We start from the raw sequence: 21774 nt of genomic DNA, 5'->3' as shown, positions 1-21774 counted from the left end.
GAGGGCTGGATGAACAGTAGACGGTGGAGGGGTGCCCGTGGAGGGGTGGTTGAACAGGACCCCGTGGTGTGGAGGGCTGGATGAACAATAGACGGTGGAGGGGTGGTTGAACAGTAGCCGGTGGAGTAGCGCGCGGTGGAGGCTGGATGAACAGGAGCCCGTGGAGGCTGGAGGAGGTCGATGGTAGCCCGTGGAGGCTGGAGGAGGTCGATGGTAGCCCGTGGAGGCTGGAGGAGGTCGACGTTGGAGATGAACAGTATCCCGTGGAGTCCCGTTTTGCGGTACGCCACACCCCTCCCGATGAACAAGACCCCCGTTTAGATCGTAGGAGGTCCATTTCGTCCGTTTTGTGGTACGCCACACCCCTCCCGATCAACAGGACCCCCGTTTCGACCGTAGGAGGTCCGTTTCCTCCGTTTTGCGGTACACCACACCCCTCCCGATCAACAAGACCCCCGTTTCGACCATAGGAGGTCCGTTTTCTCCGTTCTTCGGTACGCCAGGCCTCATTTCCATTGCCTGTTCCGTCCAAGCCCTCCCGATGAACACGACGCATTTCGTTGCCTCCCCATGAACACAACGACAACGCTGTTTCTCCGTTCCGACCCAGCCATGTACACGAGCCCTCGTCGTACATATGCGCGAGTAGGCGTTCAAGACCCCGCCCGTATGTACACATACGTGGCCGTATTTTCTTTCTTGCACTCTGGCCGCTGTATGTACATGTACATGCTACGTGCGTGCCTCTACTACGACACTTGCGCGCCTCTACATCCACCAGTATATATGTACGTACACGTTCGCGACCAGAATGACAACGCTACGTACGCTTCGACTAGGTGGGTCCCGACTGTCAGGCACTTCCTTGTGTGCGAAGATGTAGCTGGTGGGTCCAAGCTGCTAGGGGGAGAATCGTTTTTTGTTGCCCATACGCACTTCCTTGCGCGCGAAGATGTAGCTGGTGGGTCCCAGCAGTCAGGGGGGCGAATCGTTTTTTTTTTGCCCGGACGCACTTCCTTGCATGCGAAGATGTAGCTGGTGGGTCCCAGTAGTCAGGGGGAAACGTTTTTATCGCGAAATACCGTGGCCCGTCCGGTGGGTCCCAGCTGTCAGGTGGAGGAATCATTATTTTCCGCGTAATAAGGAGGCACTTCCTTGCTGCGGCCGTGGACCCAGCTGTCAGCCTCTCCACGTACAGTCCACGTTCGATGGAAGTCGTTCCTTGACCATGTTGACCACACCGCGCTGAGAGCACCAGGGCGGTGGACGATGGCGAGGCCTAGGAAGGGGATGACGCGGAGCCGAGGAAGACGCGGCAGTGGAAGCCCGCGCGGAGAGGAGTACGAGGGTTCACTGGTTCGGCTGCGGTGTGAGGCTGCCGTCGCCGCAGGGCCTGGCCAGCGGTGGGAATAGTAGGGGCGGCGAGGCCTCCGCGGCAGCACATCCGGCCATGGGAGGCAGGAGCATGCGGCACGACCGGCGCTGCTTTGGGCGGCTGGAGCAAGAAGACCAGAGGTTGAAGAAGCACTACGGCCGTTGGATGGACATCGTACGGTCACTGGAGTTAGAATCGTTTACATCGACTAAGTTGACAAAGCCCTCCGTCCCCGTCAACTTAGTAGGCCCACAAGTCAGCCTCCCACCAAGGTGGGTCCCAGCTAGTAGGGGGTATTCATTTTTTTGTGCGTAATAAGGAGGCACTTCTGGTGGGTCCGAGCTGACAGCAGGGGGAACGTTTTTTTGTGAAATACGGTGTCCCGTCGGGTGGGTCCCAGCAGTTAGGGGCAAACGTTTTTTCGCTAAATACTGGTGGGCGTCCGGTGGGTCCCAGCTGCAGGTGGAGGAATAATTATTTTCCGCGTAATAAGGAGGCACTTCCTTGCGACTGCTGTGGACCTAGCTGTCAGCCTCTCCACGTACAGTATTCTTCCGATGGAATTCGTTCGTTGACCACATTAACCACGCCGCGCCAAGAGCACCACGGCGGTGGACGACGGTGAGGCCTAGGAAGGGGACGACGCGGAGCCGGGGAAGACGGGGCAGTTGATGCCCACGCGGAGAGGAGTACGAGGGTTCACTGGTTCGGCTGCGCTGCCGTCGCCGCAGAATAACATGGGGTGTGGGTGAGTGGAGTGGAGGGATGGCCTGGCCAGCGGTGGGAGTAGTATGGGGCGGTGAGGCCTCCGCGGCAGCACAGCCGGCCACGGGAGGCAGGAGCAGGCGGCACGACTGGCGCTGCTTTGGGCGGCTGGAGGAAGAAGACCAGAGGTTGAAGAAGCACTACGCCCGTTGGATGGACATCGTACAGTCAGTCGAGCTAGAAGCGTGCATATTGACTAAGTTGACAAAGCCCTTCGTCCCCGTCAACTTAGTAGGCCCACTATACTAGGTCCCAGCTAGCAGGGGGAGTATTCATTTTTTTGTGCGTAATAAGGAGGCACTTCCTTGCTAGCGAAGATATAGCTGGTGGGTCCGAGCTGTCAGCGGCGGTAACGTTTTTTTGCGAAATACAGAGGCCCTTTCGGTGGGTCCCAGATGTCAGGTGGAGGAATCATTATTTTGCGCATAATAAGGAGGCATTTCCTTGCGTGCGGCCGTGGACCCAGCTGTCAGCCTCTCCACGTACAGTCCACTTTAGATGCATGTCGGTCGTTGACCACGTTGACCACGCCACGTCGAGAGAACCAGGGCGGTGGACGACGGCGAGGCCTAGGAAGGGAACGCCACGGAGGCAGGGAAGACTCGGCAGTTGTGTTTGTTTCCCATGCGGAGGGGAGTATGACTGTACGAGGGTTTACTAGTTCGCCCGCTGTCGCCGGAGAATAATAGCAGGTGTGGGTGAGTAGAGGGATGGCTAGGCCAGCGATGGGAGTACGGTGGGGCGGTGAGGCCTGTGCGGCAGCACAGACGGCCACGGGGACAAGGGAGCAGGCAGTCCTGTCGGCGCTTGTTTGAGCGGCTGGAGCAGGAAGAGCAGAGATTGAAGAAGCACGACGGCCGTTGGATGGACATCCAACAGTATACAGGCCATCTGTGGAAAGCCTCAAATCTGTGGAAAATAGCATACGGCCCATCTGCCATTATTTCAAATAATTTATAGCCCATTTGCTAATTCTTACGGGTTTTTTTTGGAGCCCATATTCTTTTTGTTAGCATTACAGCCCATATTGTGGCCACGGTTAAAAAATTATACGAAATTTGGCATATGTCGGTGCGGTCTGAACTGTTTTTAATCCCGAAATTTCGAGTCACATTCATATTGATTTTAAAAATAAATGTATATCAATATAAAATTCAATAAATTGTCCATGCATAAAAATCAATGCAATTTAAAATCTCTAAATGAAAAAAAGATAGTTGAAACTAATTGCCGGTTTGATGTGTTTTAAAAATGTACAACCCATTTCTCATTACTGATAGGCCATTTTCTCGGCCAAAAGAATAAAGGTCTCCTCGTCTTGAAAGATTTGCAGCCCAACAGGCCTGATAAAGCGACTTACTTGACAAATCACAAAAAAACTGGGCTAGGCATTTTCAGAAAGAAAAAAAACTACTGGGCTGGTCCGTGGTAAACATAAAAGAAAAGGTTGTCTTGACAGGCCAGAGTGTCCCGCACAGCCCAGTTGACACCCTGCTTCCGTCTCAAAAACAAATTAGATGAATGCCACTCCAATTATGGCGATTCATAAAAATGCCACTGCAATTTCCAAACTTTGAAAAATGCCACTTCAATTTTTGCAAACTTTGAAAAACACCACTGTAGTTTGCAAACTTTGAAAAACGCCACTCCAGACTTCAAAAAATGCCACTAGAAATGGCATGAAATGGCATTTTTCAAAGTTTGGAAATTGCAGTGGCATTTCTCGGATACACCAGATTTGGAGTGGCATTTATCAAATTAACCCAAAACAAAAATAACTGGGCGAGCTGATGGGTCCCTGGTGTCAGCTGCTCGTTGTGCAATTCTCTCGTTTATTGACTACGTTGACAATGGCATGGGACCCAGATGTCAGAAATCCACTAGGAGGAGCCATTTTTTATTGGCTTGAAATAAGGAGGCACTTGCTTGCGTACTGCCATGACCTTGGCGGGTCCCTGCTGTCATCCTCTCCACGTACAATCATCTCCTGATTGTGTACGCGTCAACTTGCTAGGCCCACAAGTCAGCCTCTAAACCCGTGGAGAACAAATACAACCCATTCAAAAAAACAACAGCCCATTCCATACGTTCAAACGGAAAGTTCAACATTCAGAGCAAAGTAACAGGTCTGATCCGCATATAGAGTACTGAACTTCCACGTTGACAACCATCATAGCCAAGTTAACTATCTACTCCCACTAATACTCTAGTAGCGTACAAGTACTAACTTACTCTTAGTTAACTAGACGATGTTGGCCGCCATCTGTGATACACGCTAAATGTCGGCACCGGCGTCGTGCGCCTCGCCTCGGACTTGCAAGAGGTGCGATAGGGCGCGTTGCTCGCGTGCGTTGGCCCTTTCCATGCCGGCGTGGTCCACCGAAGCTTCCTCTTCCAAGCGGGAAACCCACTTGACGAGCTGGTAGTAAAAATCAGCGTCGCGAACGCGTGCGTGCCCGACAGCCTCCAGGGCTATTTGCCGGGCGCCGGCCTCCATGTAGTCGGCCCAGTTGCGGGCGCTCTGCTCGCGACTTAGAGCGTCGGTGCACTGCTGCTCCATGTCCCACTGGCGGCGTAAATCGGCGATACGCTGCTCCTCCGCTAGGCGGTCGCGCTCCAACAACTCCTGCTCCTCCGCCATGCGGTCACGCTCCAACAACTCCTTGATCTCCGCATTGCCATCTAAAGACAGATAGAATGCCTCCTCCCTCCGTCTGCCTTCCAGTGAAAACCCGAACACTAGTTCCGGCGGTGACCGCCTCCAGCGTCGCCTACAGCGGACGGGCGGGGGCATGGCGGATGTAGCGAGCGACGTCGGGCCGGTGGGGGCATATGAGGATATGGCGAGTTGGGTCACGGTGGCACCGGAGAAGGCCGGGAAACAGTACTTATAGGCGGAAGGTAGCGCGACGGTCATCGGAATTCAATGCATAATGGCTTAGCGCGCCAGCTTGCCGTGGAAAACTAGAGAAACTGAAATTATGACTGTGTCGTCCCGTCCCGTCTGGTCGCACGCCGGCATGGCAGTCCAATGAGTGTACTCAAATCATCTTCCTCCTTATCAATAATGATTCCACGAATTTAAAAAGCCCACAACAATTAAAGCATATCTTTTTTCACATTAATTACGGTCAGCTGCATGCAGGCACTCAGAATCGCTCGCGGGCAGTACGCAAAGCAGCATGCAACGAGTCGCAGGCGAGGGCACGCATGCAGCCACTTAAATCACTGGAATTAATTAGGCTTAAACTTCTGCATGCCGTTAATTATTGCCATGCCTTGGTCTTGTTGCTTTGCTCACGGGACTAATAAACCCGGACGGAGGGAGTACCTTGGTTGGTGAGAGGTTTGAATTAAGCCCTGCAAACCGGAAAGGAGGTACTAGTACGTGCGTGATCCGCTATTTATTCGTGTAGGATCAAGTAGGTCGTTTCTTGAATTGAGCCCTGAAACCGGAAAGGAGGTAGTACGTGTGTGATCCGCTATTTATTCGTGTAGGATCAATAGTGTAGCTTGTCAGTTTCTTCACAGGTAGGCATTTTTATCCGTGTAGGATCGATAGTGTAGCTTGTCAGTTTCTTCAGAGGTAGGCATTTTTATTCAAAAAACTGCCACTTCGCATCTTGCGTCGCAAATAAAACTGCCAGGAGCGCATTTGTAGGCTAGCTAGTGATCGATCAGTAACTTGTAAACACTGAGCGAACAGAAATAAGTAACTGTTAATGCATCTCAATGATTCACAGATCATATACAAATATGTAGCTCCAAAAGCAAAGATCAGCCACTTCGGATATTGTGTCGCAACTAAAACTAACTAGTACGATTCCCATACATAAGATCAACATGTTAATGCATCTCAATGATTCACAGATCATATACAAATATGTAGCTCCAAAAGCAAAGATCTAGAAAAAACATCTGTTCTTCCTACTAACACGGATGCTTCTCTTGGTCAACATTCAGTACAGACTGAAAGACAAATTTGTTTGTGAAGTCTACAATTCCTCTTGCAAACGTAAGTGGTTTCGCCAACAGCTGGAACCATGAGAATGAACCACACATGATGGAGGAACATCCACTGCAATATGATTTGGTCTTCTCTCGATCACACCGCGAGACTATTTCCAGAATACAAAATTTAACTTAGGCAAAATGATGCCCATTGTATAATCAGACCAAAGCAATGAAGCACCTAGTGTTGGCCAATAAATAGTACAATACTACTTTTCTATAGTCCATGAAGTGACTATCCAATCTTTCTGTGTCTATTTTCAAATGGCACTGCATCCAGTGACTATACTATTCTCTTGTGCAGTTCAACCAAAATTGCGGACACTTTGTTTGTTTGCAAAATAGCAACGGCAGACATCTCTATCTGCACAAATATCAAGCAGCTAGTAAACATATACCACACCTTGTATTTTCGGTTTAAACATGTCTCTTCTGCTTAGCATCTGTCATGTTCTGCACTGGACAATCTGATATAGTTATGTTTTGCCCTGGACAATTTCATACTGAATTGATTTGCTGGTTCAGAGCAGAAATACAGCGCCTATTCTTCATCAGACCAAGGATATCCATGTTCGCAGTGATGGAAGAGGTGGAATCAATACAACCGAAATTGAGCATCCAATCATTGAATCTTGTCCTGCACCTCCAATGTAGGTCCACCCTGCCAATAAATTCACATGCAAACCACTAGTATTACTATGTAATGACAGTACAAAAAGAGTAGCAAGATAGTAGCAAACCATGTACCTTCGTAATGAACAGCTCATAGTGCCACCAATTGGACATAAAGGTTTTAAAAAAACATGCTCCTAATGTTGAACCAGTTGGACTTTTTGTGCAGTTCCACTAAAATCGAGCATCCCTATTTGCATAGATATTGAAAGTGTGATTACTCTAAAAGTGGCACTAGTTGAAGCATAGACTCACAAATATAAGCATTCCAATTTCTTAATGGTAAAAGGTAGCAAGACTGTTTCTAACCACCTGTTTGAAGGAATAAATAAAGCAACAACGGTTGATGTCAGGAAGGCATACATAGTTTTTTCTGAAAAACTGAGCCATTCCTAACCTTTCCTCTTCTTTTAAGCAAATTTTGTGCAGTTCTACTAAAATAAAATGTCATCACCGCCTTGACAATTCAGTGACACTATACAAAAGGAAATGACTTAACATTACATCATGATGTCAGGTATGTAGTCGACAGGCATTAGAGACAAACATACAGACCTCCTCCGATAACATAATGAACATTAATTTTAACAAAGGTGTGACTAGCTTTACCGGGATAATTTGAGTGCACCCTTTGTTCCTTAATATAAGACGTTTTCGCGGTTCAATTTAAAGTACCCAAATGTCTAGTATTTAGAAAAACAGGTGGTAGTTTTCTTGAGCACATATCTGGGAAAGCTTGCCACACTTCATTTATGTCCATACGCTAATGCAACACCATTCGAATACTACAAATATACACTAATCAAGGGGGTAGTGCAACAGTAGAGTAGTTAGTTTATTACAGGGTACAGTACAATGGTTTTACTGAACAGATTTCAATAAACTCTAGCACTGGAAGGTTTCTATAAGAATTAACAATACAAAATGTAAAGGTAACAAGTTTCAGCATTGGTATACTAGTTGTGCATGAGCATTAAACCAAATACAAAAGTCTGAAGGTAACTAGCATTATTCACTAATGATAGTATAAAAAAATTGCAAACCATGTACCTCCAAGGTAAATATCATTTCGAACTTGGGGGGACCTTAAAAATTGCTATCCCAATCTTGATAATCAATCAAACATAAAAACTTGATCAAACGAATCAAGAGAACAGCCGGAGGAGGAGGTGCCCACTCTTGACCTTTCCTCTTGTCTTCATAATTGTCTGTGCAGTTTAACCAAAATAAAATGACATCAGCGCCTTGGCATTTTGGTGATACTGTACAAAAAAAATCAACTTATCTCATGAAAGTGAGGTATGTAATCTATAAGCATTAACAGTGCAAAAATCTGGAGGTAGTAACAAGTTTCATCGTTGGTATACTGGTTATGCAACAACATTAGAATGCCTTAGCTGAAAAATCTTTAATACATCCACAATCAACAGCTAACCCTGAAATAATCCAGTGACATTAAATGGCATTTCTTAAATTTATCGGTGGCATTAGACTGAGAGCGGCATTAGTTAAATGTGGCATCATTTTAGCAGTAGCATTGCTTGACTTGACTGCTGGCGTTATACTAACAGCAAAAAAAGTGGCAATAAGAGCATGGGAGGCCCATTCGGACAGTGGGCGCACCAGTACGATGTACCTCCACGGACGCAGAGTGGTGAGGGAGGTATGGTTGCCCAGAGCAACAAATATACAGGCAGCATATGTGGATTACGTCCCATTTCTGTTCTCTTTAGCCACCTTTTTCCTATGCAAGGACAACAAACCGATCGACCTGGTCATTCTCTATTGCGTTGTCATGCCTTTCTACCCTTCTTCAACCAAGGGACACGAGACTCGTTCCTTAGCTACTGATTTTCCCCTTTTCAACCTAGATGCGGGTTCGATGCCTACTCTCTTGGACAGTACAGTCTCCCTTCCTTTCCTTATTCAACCTAGACATGGATTAGTCTGCATGAAGTAGGGTTTCCTTTAATAGTGCAAATTGTGGTTTTTGTCTGCGTGGCCAGCAGAGCAGATGATAGCAAATTGGGAAGATGGTGGAGTGGAAAAAGATCCACATGTAACGACGTGGCAGATGGGGCAATAGAACAAGGTTATGGTTCAAAAAGAGGTAGCATACCTGAGGGTCAGCGGGAAGTGGCTTCGCTCGTGGTCGTCGTTCTCCGCACACACTACGGCAGCAAGCTTGGGGACGGAGGCCATCCCGCGCGGGCGCTAGGTCTGAGCGGACGGCCTTGTCGTCAGTGCGTGACCTCTCTCGCCGCCGACGAGTGCGTCAACGCTGCACGTCCTTTTCTTCCCCGGCAGATCTGTGACCACCGGTGAGGAGGGAGAGAGGGGCCGTCTTTTTTAGATCTGGAGAGAGGGTGGTAGTGTGAGAAGCAAGTGGGCAGACCTTAGCAAGAAAGCGCTCAAGCTCCAGCCTATATATCTTTTTTATACTACTAGTACTGGAGGTGGAGTAGTGGTAGAGTAGTTTATATTTTCTCTACATACAGTACCAGTTAGTCGTGCTTCAAAACTGATCGGCATGCCATTAAAAAAAATAAAGGTCGATAACTAATGCGGCACCTCGGGCCAACACGGCCAGATCGCATTTTGCACGAGAAATTACACACCATGTTTCGTTGACATGTGGTCCCGTTCCAACATATCAGCGAGACGACGACGAGTAGTAGGAGTATTTTTGAACGGACGTGTAGGCTGGGGCGCCTCTTCGTGAACCGTGGCAAACTCATAACCGTCCACCGACTCTTCGCCTTTCCCTCTCGATTTGGAACTGCTGTCGCACGCTCTTCCTCTCCCTCCTCCATTCTCCTTCAGCCCTTCACCCGTTCTTCTGCCATTGTTCTGTCGTCTTCTCCATGGAGGGAACAGGCCGGAAACGACCCCGTTATTCTTGCCCCGATCTGAAAGATGACGTGGTGGAGGAACTCATTGATCGGTGCGACGTCATCACCTCGGCTAGCATGGCAGGTTTGTTCAAGCCCATTCTCGACTCAACTAATAACATCATTACAAAGAACCCAAGAGTCAAGGAGCAGTTTGATCTCCCCAATCTTCTTCGCCGTGACCCTGATGACTGGCGTCAGCACGACGGAGGCCTCGCCCTGTGCAAGTTGATGCCGCTTGATAATGATATGTATGATGTTAAGATGCCATCGCTTGAGGGCAAGGCTTGGGCGGGCGCAAATGGAGATTGGGTTGTTTACTTTGGGTCCAACTGCGAGTGGGAACTTGTCAATGTGTACACTCGTGTCCGGGTTCCACTTCCAAAAATCTCAGCAGACTGCCCAGAGGTTGAGCACACCGGTATTGTATGCATGTTCAAATATGAGCATGGTGACTGTCTTCTAAGGAAGATAGCAATTTGTCGAGTTCCCAACCGCTCTTGGAATTACAACAACTATCAAGTTGTTGCTATCTTCGACAAGCTTGTTGCCATCCTTGGTGGTTTCACTCGATGGATATTGCTCAAAAATCAGTTTTTGTACACGGATGAGTACTGTGATGCAATTCAATACGAGGGCCTTGTGTTTGCTGCCACCACTCGTGGCACTGTTTTTGCATGGGATCCTCGTAGTTTCGGTACGTTTGTCTTCCACCGTAATTATAATTGTTTCATCCACATGCATGCGGGTTAGCAAGTTTCCCTTTACTAATTAACCTTCTTCTTGTGTTTCCAAGGTCCTGTGAACATCCCACCACCTATACTTAAAAAAAATTATAACCAAGGGGGAGATGACGATGGTGATGATCACGAGCATGAGGACGAGCAGCGCCCATATACTCTGTGGCGGCTGGCAACTAATTCCGATGGATCACCTCTTCTTGTGTGTATACAGCCCACTGATGATGTTACTGCTAAGGAAGCAGGTGTAGTCTCCCATGGCCGCACTCTCTGGACCTATTCCAACACCCGTTGCATGGTATTCGGGATGGATACTAGTGTGCTAGCGCCAACTCCTTCTCCCTGGTACAGAATTGATAGTCTTGGAGAAAACTCGCTCTTCCTTGGACAAAACTATCCGATGATGGTGAAAGGCGATCCAACTGATGTTGACACAACGTTACTAGTACCATTTATGAGAAGCAACTGTGTCTATACCTCGGACATTTGGGTTGTTCCCTACCTTGGTACTGATATAGTAGGCCGCTTCAGCCTGGATGATCAGTCCTGCGTTGGTTTCCAGATCGACAATCGATGGCCCGTCCCAGAGAATCACTTGTGGTTCAAAGCAAGTGTTTCCAACGCCGAGGAATGGTTGAGTTGAAGTTCATTTCATTGCTTGTTATTTGTTGTGTGGTGAAAACTATAGTATTTATAGTGTATCCTCGTTGTCGATGCGGGTTGATGACCTGTTGTATGTAATAAAATGTTATTCCTGTGATAAACTTACTAAATTTATGAATGGCTTTCGAGTCACTTCTCTGAGTGAGTGGTGCGACGAGGCAAAAAATATTTTCCGAATACATAATTTTACGTGCATTGCAACAGGTTATCGGATGAGGCCAATCAATAATAGTAGTACACTATTTGTACTAGCTTCACATGCTTCGCGCGTCGGGTGGATGTTTTCACTGTAGCCATATGTTAATGTGTTCGCTGTACGTAACCAGTACCTCGAATCCTCGATACTAGTACTATATAGTAGGAGTAAGTAGTAGGAATAGTAGGGTGGCATGGGCCAGAACAAGCATTCACGTCCAGGAGTACGGCACACGCCATCACCACGACATCCATCTGAGACCATCTTATTTCTTGGAGTCCGTGCTAGAGCAATCTCTTCAACCTCGTCGTTTCTCTAACTTCAGCCATCGCGCGGCGGGCGAGGTGGGGGTTTGCCGATAGTCGGTTTCCTTAACTACGGTCCCACTTGTAAGGCCAACTCCAATGCACGACCCCAAACGGACGTCCGTTTTGCATGAACTCCAACGATAATTTTGACTAGAAAAGCAAGACCAAAGAAAACAAGAACCACAAGAATACATTTTACTACTCCTGTAAGTTGGATTAGTGCCTTCTCGATGCATTCATTGTTGATCTGCGGAGGCTCGATCTTGCGTTCTTCTTTCTTCTTCGAGTGTAAAGAAGTAGATGTTGCTTCCTCGCATCTAATCTCATGTCTAGCCTCTATTCTAGTAGGAGTATCAACAAGTGCACTAATCTCATCTCTGGCCTCTGTGCTAGCTAAAAGTGATAGAACATCTACTAAATTGCGCTCTATCAATATATGGATGTACTCTTCTTCCCAATACAAAAACTTTCATCCATTCTACTCCCTCCGTTGCACAATACATGCCTTCTATTTGTCAAAATATATATATATGTATCTAGACATGTTTTAGTATATAGGTACATCCATTTTTGGACAAATGGAAGTCAAGTATTTTGGAATGGATGGAGTACACAATAAATTTTTTAAGTTAGCACAACTAGTCTAATCCGAGAGCACAATCGAAGATTTGGTCGGGTTCTTCCTCCTTTTGCCGACATGTGGGACATCCAGCATCCATGTCATGTCATGAAACAAAATAGAGTGGTAGTTGAAGCCACGAGATGTGCATCTTGGGTTAAACTGTAAATAGAATCTTACTACTCTTGAGTAACTCCAAAAGCGGACACCGAAGATCTTTATTGGATTTGTTTTTCATTACCAGCACGTCGAGGTGAAAAATGTGCAGGTTCAGTGGGTCCTCTTGCGTTTTCACTGACATGTGGGGCCGCATGTGAGCAAACAGACGATGGGCTCCGTGCGTACGCTGGCTGGCTGAGAAGAGAGATAGAGGAGGGCTGAGCACGGATTGTAGGAAATTTGTTCTACGTACCTCGATATAGGCTCGATATAGTGGGGTGGCATGGGCCGTAACTAGCATTCACGTCTAGCAGTACGGCACACGCCACCCACACGAGTCCCATCCGACACCAATTTTCTTGGAGTCCATGCTACAGCCATCTCTTCTCCCTCCTGTTTTCTCAGCCATCGCGCGGTGGGTGGGGTGGGGGTTTGCCGATAATCGGTTTGCTCAACTGCGGTCCCACCTGTAAGTGAAAATGCAACACTGCACACATTCTCGCTTGAGCGGCATGCCGGACCAACCGTGTGGGGGTGCGACGCGAACACGCAGGTTTTCCTTTTGAACTCATAACTTGTAAAATTTGGTTCTGCTCCATGGCGCGACCGATAGATAGAAAATAATGATTTTGCCTAGAGTAATGAGAAGTTTGGTTCTGGCACCGTTCATGCATGGAGTACGTACGAAAATTATGAAGTTGATGCGAAAGGTAAGATAATTACTGTAGTATCATATACTACTACATGGATTTGACGGAAAGATAAAAATACATACGGATCCATCAACGACATCCTCACGCCCTAGTGCGCCGGGTCACCAACCGACTTGTGAGGAGCAGCGGCGTTGGCGGCGAGCTCAACGTGCTTCTGAACAGTGCCGTGCAAGGTTGCCCTGCGGTCCAAGAAGGCCAGCGTCCTATCATCCTCCTCTTGCATGTAGTAGTCCTTGTGGACGATTTGCGCGTAGACGTGGGTGATTATGTCGATGGTGTCTTGCTACGCCAGGCGCTGCACGGCGAGCGCGACCTCGAGGTGGACATTCTCCGGCGCGACGGCGGGCAGTCGCAGGGCCACTAGTGCGTCGAAGAGGTTGTCACCATAGTGGCCGTTGAGGGTGGCGGGCATCATGGAGCCTGGGCACGTCGACTGGAGGCTTACATCAAAGTCGTCCGCAAGCTTCTTGATGATGGTGAACTTGTCGAGGAAACCGATGAGGACCTCGTCCAACAAGGAGACGAAGCTGTCATCCAAGCGCCCCCTCGCTCTGGCGGCCTTAAGCAATACTACCTGGAGACGTTCCTCGGTGCCAGGCCGCAGGCCGGCGTCGTGGACCATCTGGCACAGCCGGCTGATGCCCGCGCTCATCGCCTCCATGGGTCTAGCTTAGCTTCTAGTTAACTGATCTTGCGATTCAAGTGATCACTCTTGCCCTTGGTTAGCGTGCGTAGGTGCGTAGGATTTCGTACTACTCCTCGGCCCTCTACTGCACCTGCCTTTGGTTGTATGATAGGTGGGCCAGCCACCCCCTGGGCCCATGTGTCATTCACCCAAAGGCAGTTGTCGTAAGTCAATGAAGCTGCATCCCCCTCCGTGCCATTGCAGTATAGTCATCTCACCGGACCTCTAGTCGGGGCCAAACAAGATAAGTTTGATGTTTACTGGTTTATTGGTCCCCTTTGCATTTTGCGCCAAGTTTTGACGTTTGATTTAACTAATAAAATGTTAATGCATGTAAACAAAAATGTTGTGTAAGTCACTTTACGAAAACCAAATAATCCCAAAATACTTAGGCACGGTGCATTAACTCCCTCCTTGTTTCTTATTTCGTGACATATCAACCAATGAGATGTGGGCCGTGCATGCTTTCAATGACTTGAGACTACCAAACATGACATGCAGTGTTTAGTTCATTGCATGTAATCCTATTAGTACTCTAGTTAGCAAAAAAACATTAAGTTCTCTGGCCGATAGGAATAAAACACCATGTATTTATTTACAGAGGGAGTAGTACATTTTTTGTGACATGCATTACTAGATATTGCTAGTCAAATACTAAAATCCAGATGGAAGTGGTAGTAGTCCTAAATCCAGACGGTGGTGCTACTAGTACTAGTAGTAGTACTACCAATGTAGTAGTAGGAGTACTAGCACTGTACTACCCGTTGGTCAAATTATTACGTGCTGCTCCTCACAGTGAAGTGACAAGACCATGCGCCGGAGATGACACCTGAGTATAGGCGCCGTGTTCGGCATACCATAGTTAGCCTCACTGTCTGCAGTCACTATCATCATGGTTGTAGAGCTAGCCTTCTTACAACTAGCCCTGTTCGACATAATTTCCCATGCGTAGATGCCCATGCATTGCACGGAACACCAAGACTGGGGGTGGACGGCTCCGGCAGTGGCCATCGCGCCAGATTTTTCCACGGCCTTCTAGATGTGGTGGGGAGGAGATAAGGCTGATTGTGAGAGACAAGGAGTTGTTTGTAAATAGAGAACAAGTGTGGGCATCTTTTTGCAAAAATGGAGAAGCTTGGTTTGTATGCGTCAGATCTAGATCCGACGGCTATTGGTGAAAGATGGGAGGCACAACATGATCACCAACTCAGGACCTGTTTGATTCGCAGGATTTTGAAAACACTGGAATAGGACACGGCAATATTACAAGTTTCAAACTGATATTACAAATGTTAGGAGTAATGATGCACCTACGAAGAGGGAATTACTAGGAAGTTTACGTAAGAACTTTCGTTACTTTAGGTGGATGCAGCATTATCGTACAAACTAAAATCCACCGCCCTGACAAGTCACTAATGGGCAAATAAGTTTTCGAATCTCTGGCCACTAGATGTTTCAAAAACAAATTCAGCTTCTGCGAGACTTTGTCATTTAGGCTTAGACGCTTGCGGTGATCAGCACGCCATTCATTGTTGCGCCAGAGAATGCCAAACCTCATTACCTTGAGCACACTTGCCTCCAGAACAAAGAACCTGGCCAATTTAATCTCAGATGTGCTGCCTTGATAGTTGATCAAATCAATTTCTATAAGATGGAGATCAAGGCATTCAATGAGATTGTTACAGTGCAGCACATTTTTCACTTTCGGGTCTTTTTTATCTACAAAAGAAGAGAACATATTAGAGCAGCTGGCTGCATAAGATTGCCATGTCATCAAGAGGTACCAATATCATTCGCTCATACGATAGGGTTGGCTGGATAGTGATATTTTTTCACTCTCTCTCTCTCTCTTTCTCTCTCTCTCTCTCTCTCTTTCTCTCTCTCTCTCTCTCTCTCTCTCTCTTTCTCTCTCTCTCTCTCTTTCTGTTTCCTCTCATTTAACTAGGAGCACGTGAAGAGCTTGGGCATTTGTTGCCTACCACTATGTGGTCGATGCCATATTTCGCAAAAGTATGCCACATAATACGCACCGATGTCAAATCAAAAGATTTTGCCACCGCTCTCGCAATGTGAGAGTTGGCACCGTTGTGCACACAGATCCACATGTATAAACAAATCAATCAAACCAACTACACCAGCCTCTCACTCTCCCAAACAAGTGTTTTTTATTTCCTCGGTCCTCTCTCTCTCCCACGCAGTGTTTTTTCATTGTGTGAGTTAATTTGGCACCAGATCAAAGTAGGTGATCCAGATTGGGGCACCAGGTGAGCAATGGAGGGGCATCGATGCCAAATGCATCACAAGTAAATTTGGCACATGTTTTGGCCTACATAGCCCACTTTTGTACTCCCTCCATCCCAAAATTCTTGTCTTAAATTTATCTAAATACGGATGTATCTAGTTACATTTTAGTGTTAGATACATCCATATCTAAACAAATGTAAGACAAGAATTTTGGGACAGAGGGAATACTACCTTGTATTTAGTATAAAATTTTGACCATAGATTTACCTAAGAAAATGCCAATGCATATCACTAAAAATTACACCATTTGAAATTATGTTCAAATACAAATCCAATGATATAGTTCTTAGTGACATGCATTAACATTTTGTCAGTTAAATCTCTGGCCAAATTTTGATACTACAAAATTGGAAGAGTAAACCAGGACGGAGGTAGTACTTGCTCTTAGCGTAACCATAGAGTTACTGGAGTAGTCTAAGTTACTTTCCACTATGACTAGCCTAGGCTACTATAGTAGTACAGCATAAAAACGATGCAGGTGATCACGTGAGAAAAAATACTAAAAACATTTCTATTGGTGCAGTGCATAGATGTAGTTTTGAACACTACACTTGTCATCGTAATTTGGGAAAATTACGAAAAAATTGAGCTGCGTTGTGATTACCGTTTACTTATAGGAAATAAGTTCCACCTCGATGAGTAGCTTCTCCGTGCACGGAAAGCATGTAAGGAATCCAACAACTTGATCCAGATTGTGGGAATCATTTTCTGGAAGACGGTCTTAAATACATCAAGAAGAAATTTAAAAATGTGAATTTCAAGAAGACGGAGAATAAGATGAGTGTTGTACCTGAACGATTACGGCTCCAATAAAGAGTTCGGAGAATTTGGCAGACGAGTACACCAACGCTATCAATTTCGGCGCGTCAATGACCCTGATTTTTGTTGGACCTTCTAGATACGATACAAGAAATCTCTCAAGGAAAGGCGCATTCTCAATGACCATAACATGGGACAGCTGGAGTGATCTCTTCCCAATTGATGTCTTGTTGCAGGGCCAGCAAGACACATAAATCCATCGGAGATTCGTCGAGGCGATGTGGAGGCTAATGAACCCGTGGATCTGCTCAAGACGAAGGTACTCGAGCGCAGTACAGCTGCGGAGCAGGTGCTCCATAGCCTTCTTCGAGATGACAACGTCGAAGAGGCCGAGCTGCTTGAGTTGAGGGAGAAGAAGGGCGGGCGCGACATTAATCTGGGGAAGATAGCAGGAGCTGAAGCTGGCGCGGTGCAGCGTTTGTGTGAGGCAGAGCACGGACGGCGGCAGAGAGCGACATCGTCCAGCTTCAAAGCTGAGCTCCTCGAGCTGATCTAGCGCGGGGGATAAGAACCACTCGTCGAACTTGGGTTGGACCTTGCAGTTGGTACTGAACATGCAGATGTCAAGGCGTCTGGCTGGCCCAGGGTGCGATGAAAGGATCTTGGAGACTGCGGCCATGCGTTTGCAATCCCCGTCGCAGAGGCAGCTGTCGATGGTGAGGTTGAGGGGGACGCAGCGCCAGAGGGGGCGCCACCGTCGGGAGAGCAGGGCAGTCCGCACTGCAGATTTTGTGGGGAGGAGGCCGATGATGACGAGCAGCATGTCATCGAGGAGGTTGCTGATGAAGTCCAGGCTCGCTGGATGCGGTTTTGGCTCGAGCCGCCTCCGCTTGTTGGCTGCCTCGCCGTCCATCTCAACCGGCAGCGACGCCGGTGTACACATGTGATGGTGTGTGTTGTGTGTTGGGTGTGCGCGAGTGCGTCCTTCTGTGCATGCCGCCGCGCAGTGGTAAATTGTGCGCGAGTGCGTCCTTCGCGCGCAAGAAGTTTGTCGTCAATGCGCCCTCAACTTACTAGCGTGCGGGGTGCTACCCCGAGTGGTTTCAACTTTGTTTACTTCACCGCGTGTCAGATGGGCCTCTAGTTTACTTATTTTCACCCACTGCCACATGGGACAGCAGACGAAGATACAGAACATGAGCTGACAAAGCAGCATGTGGATTGGTTGACCGGTCAACTAAACAATATACGGAGCTATACGCTGACACAGTGAGCGTATAATCCATCGCTATAGAGAGTTCAAGTGAGAGGGGAGGCCCGTGAGAGATAGCAAAGAGAGAGAGAAAGAGCTACTCCCTCCATTCGATAATGTAGTTCCAACATTTTTTGAAGTCAAACTTTTGAAACTTTGACCAAGTTTATAAAGAAATTACTTATATCTACGATACCAAAGATAAATGATAGTATGAAGTAAGTACATGTTGTGATGAATCTAATGATCGTTCTAGATGTAAATGTTTTTCTCCACATATACCTGGTCAAACTTTTCTGAGGTTTGACTTTTCAAAACATCCATATGCTTATGGACGTGACAGAGTCCCTAACTAGAGAGAGAGAGAGAGAGAGTGAAAAAAGTGTGTGTGCGTGTGTGAAAGAGACATGGACAACACACGATAAAAGTGGATAAAAAGCGTGCGTGTCTTATGCAAACATATCACACATGCATCTTCGACAACGGAGGCAAGGTGAGGAGATAGTGTGTGGTTGTTTGGAACCGAGAGAGCAAGACCCCTAGCACGTGGCCAAGAGGGGTATGACAAACAAGGGAGAGAGGTCGAGAGAGTCGTACGGAGAAAATGCAGGCATGGGGAGGAGAGAATGTATGTTTGTCATAGAGAGATCCCCTGGAGATCGTGATGGGACTACATGGGTGGGAGATCGAGTGACAAGGTGTGTGCATGATAGAAGATGCCCCGAGAGATATCGAGATAGACGTATGGATGGAAGGTGACAATATGTGTGTTCCTGATGGCTAGTAAGAGATAATCATACTTAGGAGGGGGGAGTGCTTGCGCCTATCATGGAGTGAGGGATTATGGTACTTAGGGGGGTGGGTGTCACATGGAGAGAGAACAAGGGCGGAGAGTGCTGGATGGGTCTATATGTATAGCGCGAGCGAGACATGTGTATGTGTGAACCAGGGAGATATAAGGCCAGTTTGGCTTGCGCCCTGAGCATCTTTTGCCTGGCCTAGGGTTGTGGCTGGATTTCATGCACGCTTGTTTGGTTGCTACCCTGTGAAAAAGAAAGCCCGCCTGGCCTGGGTTCCCTTGCACTTTAATTAGCCTGGCTGAACTCCAGACACTGCAAGTAGCCTGGCCCAGGCGACCGATTTCGAACGCCTGGCCGTGCCTGGTCGTGTGGCCACGAGGCTAACAACAACATGGATGGATATTAGCATTAAATAATTGATCCATGGATTGATTGATGGGACGTTGATGCTTTGCCTGGCCCAGGCATGAACCAAACGCTTCAGCACCACACAAGCCTGGCCAGGCAGAAATATTTTACATTTCACGTCCAGACTAGGCAGTACCGGCCATCAAGGCATGAGGGTCAGGTCACGAACCAAACTGACCAATAAAGTTTGAGAGAGATTGAGGAGCCCCGATAAGGCTGAGTGGTGCGTCAGATAGCTGAGAGGGGGAAAGAGATATTCCATCCACTCGATAATGCAGTGCATGTAAATTTTTTAGAAGTCAAACTTTGGAAACTTTGATCAGGTTTATGCAAATGTTATTTATATCTACAATACCAAAGATACATCATACAAAACTACATCTCATGGTGAATCTAATGGTATATGTTTGCCATACTAGATGTAATTCTTTTTCTCCACGTACATGGTCAAACTTTGTGATGTTTGACTTTTCAATAAATCTATATGCTGTGGACCAAGGAGAGTGCCTCAGTCGAGACAGATCAAGTGCGTGTGAAGGAAAATGGGTACGTGTGCAAAAAGAGTATGTGTGTGAAAGAGAAGTGACAACAAACGATAAATTAGAGAGAGTGTGTGTGTTTTTGTTTCTTATGCGAACATATCATGCATGCATCTCCAAGATGGAAAAGCGAGGCGAGGATATACACGAAGATAGCTAGTGTGTGATTGTTTGCAACAGAGAGAGACACCCTTGTAGCACATGTCCAATAGAGGTCTGGCCAACAAGGAACAAAGGTCGAGAGGGACACATGGATGGCATGGGCGCATGGGGAGGGAGAGAGAGTGTGTTTGTGATAGAGAGATCCCGTCGAGATCGTGAGGGGACTATATGGGTGGGAGATCGAGGGAGTGCGTGCGTGATAGAAAGATGCCCCGAGAGAAATCGAGATAGACCATGCACATGTTTGTGATGGAGACTAAGATTAGCTAGTCATATACATATAGGGGGACTGCGTGTGCCTACAATTGAGTGAGAGACCATCATACTTGGCTAGCTGGGCATGAGATTGTGTGTGTGCGCATGTGAGATGGAGAGAGAACGAGGGGGAGAGATAGAGTTTAGATGGGCCTATCGAGTGCGAGTGAGATATGCATGTGTATGTGTGACCCAGGTGGATGGAGAGTTTGAGAGAGGGGGGAGAGATCCGAAATGACATAGTGGTGTGTGAGAGAGTTACGGGCAAAGAGCCAAGGAATTTGTGTGCGTACGACGAGTGCACCCAAGATATCTAGCTTGGACTAGCTAGAGTATCATACATAGTGTGCGAGAGAGACCTATAGATGGTGTATATATGCATGCAAACTAGAAAGACCCCCCCCACACACACACACAAAGAGAGAGAGAGATAGAGGGAGAGAGAGATGGAGAGAAGGGAGAGGGGCCAACAAGGTTTTTGTGTCGGATGTGTGCGATAGAATTGAAGATTGTCGGGGAGAGAGAGAGAGAGAGAGAGAGAGAGAGGGAGAGAACAGGAGTCCGGGAGAGGGGGAGGTCGCGTTTTATGCATCAAAGACTGATATAAACCATGTTTCGATATAAACTTGCATTCAAATATTTAAATTGGAGAACATGTTGTCTGCAATCCACACATGAACGGATATATGCGTATATCAAACAAGTTCATTAATTTGACTTTCAACATGTTCATGGAGTACTATAATATTGTACAACATGCTACTCGATTGAGGTGTTCAATTTTGGATTTAGTCTATTTTGACCTACTGAACGAGCTATTTCATTGAATTGAGATATTTCATTTTGGGTTTGATTCGCGTTTTTGAGTGGGTCAACTATTTGTCATATAGTAAATTGCTAGCAACGAGCATGTAAAAACACATTACTCCCAAGCATCATCTCTCCATCTAAAAAAGAAGTGGCAAGCTAATATTTCAAAATTTGATCCGAATCGACTTGGTAAGATAGACGTGGATGCTCGTTCTCCCAAAATTTGAATGAACCGTTAAACATCCTCTCTGCTCGGTGGAATTCGCCCGATCAAATAAATGGGAGACACGAAATTACCGTCCTATGTGGGACACACATCAATTGGCCCGTTGTACATCGAGGGTAGGTTCGTAACTTCATCCAAGCGCGCCTTCTCCTCGGCCGAAATGACATGTGCCGAATAATTCATAAACCATGGTCGGCAAAACACGCTCTCCTTGCCCGAAATAGCTCGCGCCCACTATTTCAAAACACGCTCTCCTCGCCCGAAATCGCTCGCGCCCACTATAGTTCAAAACACGCCCTCCTCGCCCGAAATCGCTCCCGCCCACTATTTGGGGAGAAGCAAAGTTACTCTACTATCCCCGATCCTCAGTACACAGACCCAAGCCGAGAAGCCTATAGGCAAGGGTAGAACTGTAACTCCCCCTCACATTTCAGACAAATGCGTCGGTAAGACATATTTCCA

Source organism: Triticum aestivum, chromosome 1A (genome assembly GCF_018294505.1).
Source record: "Triticum aestivum cultivar Chinese Spring chromosome 1A, IWGSC CS RefSeq v2.1, whole genome shotgun sequence".
Lineage (NCBI taxonomy): Eukaryota > Viridiplantae > Streptophyta > Magnoliopsida > Poales > Poaceae > Triticum > Triticum aestivum.
This window is presented reverse-complemented; position numbering follows the sequence as displayed.